Source organism: Schistocerca nitens, chromosome 4 (assembly GCF_023898315.1).
Source record: "Schistocerca nitens isolate TAMUIC-IGC-003100 chromosome 4, iqSchNite1.1, whole genome shotgun sequence".
Classification (NCBI taxonomy): Eukaryota; Metazoa; Arthropoda; class Insecta; order Orthoptera; family Acrididae; genus Schistocerca; species Schistocerca nitens.
Window position 1 is genome coordinate 317,384,756 of NC_064617.1, and position 9,451 is coordinate 317,394,206.

The 9,451-nt window shown below is 38.7% G+C and overlaps 1 long non-coding RNA gene across 1 annotated transcript; it reads left to right on the forward strand.

Annotated features, from left to right (window-relative positions):
- Positions 1–768: 768 nt before the first annotated feature.
- On the forward strand, positions 769–1,477 carry LOC126253698 (uncharacterized). The gene is made up of 3 exons (XR_007546015.1): positions 769–844; positions 1,003–1,113; positions 1,292–1,477. It is a non-coding gene; the product is annotated as an uncharacterized LOC126253698 (long non-coding RNA).
- The last annotated feature ends 7,974 nt before the right edge of the window (positions 1,478–9,451 follow it).

Here is a 9,451-nt window from a genome sequence, read left to right on the forward strand (position 1 = left end):
AATGGCGACCGTTCAAAGGATGGCGACGAACGGAATATGAACAGACTTTTCAATTGTTGAGATAATTTTTTTCTGGGGGGGGGGATAAATGATCCATTTTATAGTTACAAGAAACTAATGAGGCCTATTTTACATGTCCGTGGGATTGGAACTATTAACAACTTGAAGGAGGAAACTAAAAGTTAAATACTGCCTACTAACGAGACGCGCCAGGAATGCGGATTTCAGCGGTTAAGGTAGCAAGCTGCTACGGTGTATACTTATATGGCCGCGCTTGCCGGAAAATAACACATTCAGATTTTGTAGAGCCGTGTCAGAGAATAATCAGAGTCACTAATGACTACGCGTTTAAAATTTCCTTAATTGAAAAGTACCGATACCAGCAAATTCATTTTTTTTTTCTTTTCATAATTTCATTAAACACTGTTCACAGTGGAGTCAAATGAAATGTCCATCGTTGAAACTCATTACTAGTGATGGGCTAAACTGCGATTTTCCGATATCAGTGATTTCTGTGAATGCTACTTTTCAGTATCTGTTATTCTTAACTGTGATTTGTCGCAGTTCAGAGTCGCAGTTAAGGAACCTAGGTCGTGTGTCCCTCCGCCACTGCTATTTCTGCGACTTCTGCTACATCTGTGACTTCTGTGATTTCTGCTACTTCTGCGATTTCTGCGACTTCTGCTACTTCTGCGACATCTGTGATTTCTGCGACTTCTGCGATTTCTGCGACTTCTGCTACTTCTGCGATTTCTGTGACTCCTGCGATTTCTGCGACTTACCACCGTATGAAAAAGTTACATCTGTCCACACAGAAAATTGCATCTCAACAAACCTGTCATTGGTAAGTATGTTTTACGTTTGTTCTTCCGTTGGCTTTAATCTTGTATTGAAGAAACAACTGTGAAAATATTAATAGTGTAATTAATATGTAAGTAGCCATACAGTAGCGTAATAGTTCGTGTTTATAAAATGAATTCTACCAAATTGTTATGTTCACAGGTACGCGAACTACATTTTAGTCACTCAGTAAAGTGATAACTCAAAATATCATTGTCAACAGATCTGGAGAAATTGCCACTGCATCTTTAGACCGTTTTCGTCAGATGAGAGGTTAGTTTCTAAGTGTTTCGATGGACTTAATTACTTCAGTGAGATCGTTCTGGCAAATGTGAAATATACCCCATTGAGTGGCTTTCATTAGAGCAAATTTTAGCAATCTACTCTGACAATTATATTACTTGTAATTAGTGACAGCAAAAATTGTTTAATATTCCTTGTGATTTTGCAGACACAGTTCTGACTCTGATTACTGGTTGCTGTACGTATCTATCCACATCAAGGCTGTTGAGAGAGACTCGTGAAGATTCAAGACAGCTCTTAGAAGATTTTGCAGTTTAAAAGTGACATAATTGTGAAATAAGTGTGCAGATGAGTGATTAAACTGTGTTTTATTGAAGTTGTTGTGCGATTTTAAAGGAATAATAAATGTTAAATACAGTGAGTGAATAATGAAAATCTCATTTTCCACATGTTTAAGCCGTCCCACCCGTAATTTTCCGCCACTTATTTACTGGTAAACACTAGTTGGAAAGTGACATGCTGCCCCCCCCCCCCCTCCCCGTGTCCACAATCTTGGGTGTGACACTGACCTGTAACATATCCCAAAGTCTACAATATGCATTTTGAGGCTGTTGATATGAAAGTGGGAAGTACAGATCTTCCATTTAAATCAGGAATAGGTTAAGTGCATTACTTGAAAGTAACACAGGAAAAGCTTACTTATGTAGGAGGTAGTAGTGTCGGCAAAAAGTTCTTGTGTGTGAAGTTGCCATGTAGAACACAGGTGTAAAACTTTTATCCCGAGTATTGAACTGTGTCTGAACAAAAGTGAGGCATTCATATGACCCAATAATACTGTTTTCATTTCACTACACTTATACAGATGTCTGAGTTCCTCTGTGTTAACATTGCAAAGTCCTGTAGGCATGTGGAGTATTGACCAAAACTGTCATATTGGAAGCAGAATCAAACACATTTGTTACGTTACTTGATATTTTCAGGAGAAAAAGGCAATGTTGCTTCTTATTAATATAATACATTGAGTCACAGCAGTATTTGACCAACCATAACTGATGCTGAATGTGCATGTCGTCATATAATATGAAGGGCTTATTTCAATAGTGGTACAAGTCCATTACCTCCACTTTTCTGTCTATAATGCTTCTGAAATTAGTGATCCAAACAAACATAAATAAAGGTTCATCTCTAGCAAGAAGCCATATGCTTGAATATTTCTGGTATCTCAACTGCAGACTTTTCAGCGCTCATTTAACTTTACGACTCTGTATCTCAAAATGAACAAAAATGGACTTGTACCACTATTGAAATAAGCCCTTCATATGCACACACAGCACATCGATCTCGTGAGGCACAAGGCTCTCATAACGAAGTACGTACGTCGGTCAACAGATGACACTAGGAAAAGTATGTTAACTGCGCTTTTTAGTTGCTACTTGCGACTCTTAGTTGCGACTTGTCACGGAAATTGCAGTTGGACTCAATAGTGTATCGCAGAGATGGGCGTAGTACGAACTTTGACCTACAGATGGCACTGTTAACCGCGCTTTCTAGTTGCTACTTGCGACTCTTAGTTGCGACTTGTCACGGAAATAACAGTTGGACTCCATAGCGTACCGCAGAGATGGACGTAGTACGAACTTTGACCAACAGATGCCACTGTTAACCGCGCTTTTTAGTTGCTACTTGCGACTCTTAGTTGCGACTTGAACTGAAATCGCAGAAAGCAGTGCTAAATTCGATCAATAGATGGCTCACGTCTTTGAATGTGAAGTACTACTTGCGACTGCTAACTGTGACTGAAATCGCAGTTAGATTCTGTAAAGTTGCTACTGTGATATCTGTGACTTCTCAGTCACTGTGATTTCTAACAGATACGCGATTTCCTGCCCACCACTACTCATTACAAAATGCAATATGCCAAGATGTTGGAAATCCGAGCTTGGTAACAGTTGAAAGTAACTGCCCGGTGGCTACAAAAACAACCAGGTTAGCGTCGCGCTATTAAAAACTGATGACACTGGAAATATAACTAATCATGATGTCACTTTTATGACGATCGATCAGGCAGTTTCTCAGTTCTCACCGGGAAACATTTTTCCAAATAGTGAAACTGAAGCGCGCGGCTGCGAAACTTCCTCTATTTGCTCACTATGTCGCGAATGCAAGAGCAGGAAACAGTTCGAAAAAGCAATGTAAATACTAGTGACACCCACAATTTGACACAACTCATTCAACTAATAACACAACAGCTTACAAGACAACAGGAATTTCAAGAAAGTGTAACACAACAGCTTAAGAGTGTAACACAGCAGTTCACAAGACATCAGGAAAATATAGGATAACAGTTTACACAGCAGTTCACAAAAATAAGGTAAATATAGGGCAACCGCATACACAGCAAAATCAGGCTTTCAACGATTTCAAGAATAGTATTAGTCAACTGTTCAGTGAGGTGAGCCAACCTATACGCACTGAGTTATCCGACGAAGTGTCTGGGAAGTCCACAAAGCTCGGTAAACAACTAAAACAAGAAATAATTGCTGACATGTCCCGCAATATAAATACGTTAACGCAAAAGGTAACATCCGTATATTGTAAACAGGAACAACTTGCAGGTGAGTTGCAAAACCTTAGCGCAGCATATTCTCAAATTCAGGAGACGCAATCCCACGTGGATACGTCGGTAAGAAATGTGAAGACCGCAGTCAGCGAGCTACAAGACGTATGCTGAAACCTACCTACATAAGTACACAAGTTGAGTCTAAGAGTAGATCAGTTAAGTTTAGAGTCAGAATTTGCCAAAAACCAGAGAGATAAGTTATGTGCAGATGTAAAGGAAGTAACTGAAAAAGCCGAAGTCGGGATGCTGGATAAGGACAGCACCCTTGCAGCAAAGGTAGTGTCATAATGCAAAATTTATGTAGATACAGAAGAAGAAGCTCTAAAAGAGAAAGAAAGTCAACTGCTAGATAAAATAAACTCGGGTTTAAAGAAAGCAGAGGAAAGATTACGAGGCAGTGTTGCTAAAACTACTGACATTCCAAAACAACATATGACAGAAAGCAAAGCTATGCTTTTAGAGAAGTTAGATGCCTTCACTGGTTTCCCACAATACGGGGTTAGCCCGTCGAAGGAAAATAGCGAAGGTTGCACAATGCAACAACACTTGCCGGTAGTTGGACCTGTCGAGCAAGTGCAATTGCCATGCGCTACCCCACAAGCGCTCATAGACACGCCTGTCACTGACAGCGCGGCGTGTTTGTCAACATTACTTGCAGATGAGGGATTACTCAGGTATCGACAATTTCCGATATTTACTTCTGAAGGGAAAAGAATACATCCTGTGGTCTTCATCAGAGCATTTCGAAATGTTTTACCTTGTACCTTGCCACAGGGTGACGTCCTGCTATGGGCTACGGACTTGGCGGAGCGTTGCCACTATTATGAACAGTTTGAGAGAACATTTCTGGATAGGTATTGGTCTGAGGCCGTACAAGAGAGGCTCAGACGTGAAGTATTCAACCCAGCTCCGTTCAATAGCAAGTATGGAAGCTTAAGGGGCTACTTCGAAAAATATTTGAATAAAACCAGATACTGGACGAGCCCGGTATCTCAAGCAGCCGTGCTGCCCACATTAGAAAAACTCATTACATCTCGGAACACGACACCGAATACTTTCTATCTGTACTGGACTCAAAAGATTTAATATACGAAGAGAGACCAGTACGACAGAAGCCTGTTAATATGCCGATAGCTACACAGAGATTTACGGACCAACAAGTAAACAACCGATTCGTAGTACAACACGGATGGAAACCTTACCCCATACAGACCTATGGTAATGGTAACGGAATTACAACTGCAGTGGAGAAAGCCGTAAATACAAAGGTGGATATAAAAGAAATGGGCAAAACTTTAGCAAAAAGAATTACGATGGGCGAGTAGCGGTATGGCAGCTTGTATAACATGTGCAGATACAAGCTACCGGCAAGAATCAGCCGATCGCTTGGCAAACGCGAAACAATAACAGACAACCGAATAACTCACAGACAGCGGAATTCGGCCAGCAAAGTTACACACATATGCCGAATAACACGCAGAAGCCAGAGAATTTTTCAGTCGGGAGCCTCTCAGGGCACTAATTGGCGTAATCAAACACCAATGGTCAACATAGTGGAAGTTACGCCTAACCTAGAGATCGATGCCACTGCGACGCCGGGAAACTTGAACCTATCACGGTAGGCCCTCGTTCTGTGACCTTGGAGGTGAGTGGGGGAACGAGCTTGATCGAGACTTGCTTTATCAGATAGGATCATGGTAATGGTGTGAGAGATGAACTGTACCAAGGTAATGAGGGTACACAGAAAAACTTGGGAGAGAGCAAGGTACAAGCTACTATTAAAGCCAAAATATTTGACCTTGATGTACCCATTGTGTTTGACACAGGTGCTACGACTAATTTGATGTCACAGGGATTCTTTCAAGAACTGAAGAAACGTCACACTGCCAGCGCAAAATTGCAAAGTACAAACTGCCTCTGGTCAGAAATCTAAAGCATTAATTCCCATACAATAGGATCGTTTTCTGTACGATGCAGTTTTTTGACAGTAGGTAAATTAATAGTTGATTGCTTAATTGGTATGGATACATTTAAGACATACCAAGTACAAATTGATATAGGAAAAGGCCAATGACATTTCACTGTTAATAACCAATTATTTGTAATAGACCTAATCTGGGGAAGTACTAATAGATGTAAAACTGAAGTTTCCCACGACTTTGAAGTTCAAGTGGTAAATCCCATAGTTACGTTTGTCAACACATAAAATAACGGCACAATCGTCAGCAGAAGAAATAAACTTTCTACACAATAAGCACAAAGGTAAGTGAATCAAAGTACTTGTCTAAAGAACAGCAAGCAGAACTTAGGGAACTAATACTTGCTTATGTACATGTAATTGAAAAAAGAGCAGGTATTATTAAGGATTTCGTGTACAAAATGGAAGTGTATCCTCACGAAACTTTTTGTTCTACCTCATACCCTATACCATGGACAAAGAGGGAAGCAGTAAGAAAAGAGATTAACAGGATGCTTGAATGGGACGTAATACAGCTATCATTTTCCCCTTATTGTAGTCCTATCTTGGCTGTGAGTAAGCCAGATGGCAAAGTGTGCTTGGTCCTCGACGTACATAACATTAATAAGATTATTGTACCAGTCTGAACACGTCCAGAAAATTTAGAGGAACAGCTTATGAAATTCCACAATGCTAAATTTCTTACTACAATCGACCATGGGCTTCATATTGGCAAATAAAACTACATGAAGAAAGTCGGAAGTACACTGCCTTCATATGTGGGGGCAGGAGCTTCGAGTTTCAAGTATTACCGTTTTTATTGAGCATAAGTGCAGGTGTATTTATCTCTGCACTTGACAGAGTGCTAGGGCCTGAACTTTTGACTAAGGTAACAGCATACGTGAACGACCTTTTAGTCGCTACACTCACATGGGTAGAACATTTAAGATTAATTGAACAAGTATGGAGCCGTTTTTCCGAATATGGAATAACAGCAAATCTCAAGAAATCTAATTTTGGACAAGAAAAGGTAAAATTTTTAGGACACATAATCTCTTCAGAAGGCAAAGTTATGTTACTATGTACATTATATCTATGTATTTACAAATTTAAGTGTTGAAAGTAACATACTAAATATAATTAAGGGATCAGAAAACCCTTGATGCAGGTAAACAAGCGAGTACAATATGAGTGGCAAACTGAATAAGAGGTCTCATCATGCCTATAATACACTTTATCTTTCAGATTTATAAGGTAGGTAGAGTTGCACACATGACATTAAATGAGTTTGTGATAGCTTGACTGCACACTGAAGTAAGTAAATACATGGTCGAATGTATGAAAGAGGTATTTGTGGCCATCGAACCACTGTATACTAATCTATGCAGATTTAGTTTTAAGTTAGTATTCAGTTTTTTCTTCCAGGGAATGATGCATTGACATGTCTTAAAGTGAAAAAAGATAGGTGCTTGTCGAATGTTAGATACCATATAAATATAAGAAAGGACCGCACCGCAAGTAAATATAATTGTAAGTTTATGATATGTATGAATGTGATAGTGTGAAAATATGTGTAGAAGAATACAGTTGCAGTATGTCGCAAATCACGATGCTGAACTAAGGTGGAGCACTCTCAACCTAATAATTAAAACTGGACTAATAATTTTAAAAAGCCTATTGAAAGAATAAACAATAAACAATAGTAATAAAACGATTTATATTCTTTTCACCAAACAAGTAACCTTCTCTATAAAATGGACACCAAATGTGTGCTGTTTCACATGTGTCACGCTACTGACAGGCTGATTAAGAAGATCATGTCACCTGATTATTTTGTTGTTTCCATTACTTGGACAGAACCAGTGGATAACAAAACGTATTGTTATATTCATCTGTCAAAAACGGTTAGAATCACTCATAGACAAAACAAAAGTTATGCAGTATACCAATATGACATCCTCTCTCAGGCCTGTTCGTCATAGTTAATAATTACCAGTACCAATTACTCCTAAAAACATGACAGAGAGAGAAGAGGAATTCAGACAAGAGCAGGACTGTACAGAAGAATGGCCCACTAGTATTGCAGTATTGTCTGTACAGGACAATATTATTAACTGTACAAAAAAGCGATGAAAGGAAGACGAATGGACTCATTTATATGAGAAGTTAAATAGTACCAATGGATGTGGTCTGCACTTGCCTTCCTCTGACTTAGTAGCACCTAGATATTGATGACAGGTCTTAAGTTAAATGTACAGTCTAAACCCTTGTGTAACAGCACATTTTGTGCGAATACAAAGTACTGTAGGACTTGAACTCCTATCAAGTATCAGAACAATCCTATGACAAGCATGAGACATCAAGTACTGGAAGAATCCTGTCAAAAACATGAGATCAAATCTAAGACCTCTGCAACAGCAGAACAAATGAACTTGTTGATTATTGGAGTACTGATAAACGTTTAGTGCAGATTACTGACTATAGTCGTACAAAGATATTTAGGAATAGCTATAACTACAATTAGAAATGGGCCTTCATAAATTTATGGTCCGCAACTTAAGTTAAACAGTTGGAATGAATATAGCAGAGAGTGAGCACAGCCATTAAACAAAGACATCATTGCCAGTGAAATTTAATTGTTAAAATTTTGCATAACACTACAATAGCATGAACCCACAATATAGGCTGACAACATCCTAGTAAAATTTCATGATTTCTAGCGTTTGAAAATAATTCATATAATCGGGCTATTGTTTTTAGGGACTATTGTATCATGTATTATGAGTAAAATCCTTACTATCACTCAAGATTTCATTTAATAGAAGGCTTTCAACCAGAAGAGAAATGCATTATACATTATATGACACCTACCTGCCACTTCAAAATCGTTTAATCTCCTTAATTTGGAATATTATCCTATTTTTTCTATAACTATTTATAGTGCAAAAATAAATTACTTTAATCCAATTGTTAATTCCCAGATGATGTAGCTGCTTTTTATTTGAAGCTGATGGGTATGGAAAGTGTCTCCAAACAAAGACTGGATGTGTGAAATTCTACTGAAATAGGTGAATATTTTGTTTCAGTCTTCAGCAGAAGTACTTCTTCTAACAACAGAGTACACCCTGTTAAGTTTGGTCTAGCTAGAATGAATGAAGTAGAATTCTGATAGTTTTGCACAAGGATTATAGATGTTGATGGTGTGAAGATTTAATTAAGCCCATTCTCGTCCACACAATTGATCAGGTGTAAATGACATGTCAGCTAATTCTTCAGTCATCATCCATGCAGGATTACGATCTTTTAGTCTCATTGCAGCACTCTTGTTTCCCGACGGATGGCAGTGAGCAATTCTTCAGAATCCCAGATCGTAATCTGACAGCATACATGTTCATCAGTACGGGTAAGCAATGGATTAGAGATACGATTCTCATCAGGTGGCTCAAATGGATATCAAACAGTCAAGTGTGGAAGCTATCCAGCCATACAACAGAACGATATTGAGCTTGTGAATATGTCAATGGTAAGGCAGTTGTTTGTATCATCCTTGCATCTGTACTCCATAAATTTCCAGTTAGGAAGTTGTTACAGCTCTTAAACTAAGCAGATGGTTTCTGAAGATGCTACTGATAAGTAAGGATCTGTATAAGAGGTACATCCAGGTGTTTGGGCAGGATTGCATTATATTGTGTGATTCTTTGTCTTCCTGTTTCTGATGTGGAATGTGGTTGTTTCTTTCATTAGCGAACTAAACTGAAGACTGTATTTCATGGTGTAGTCAACCATCATCT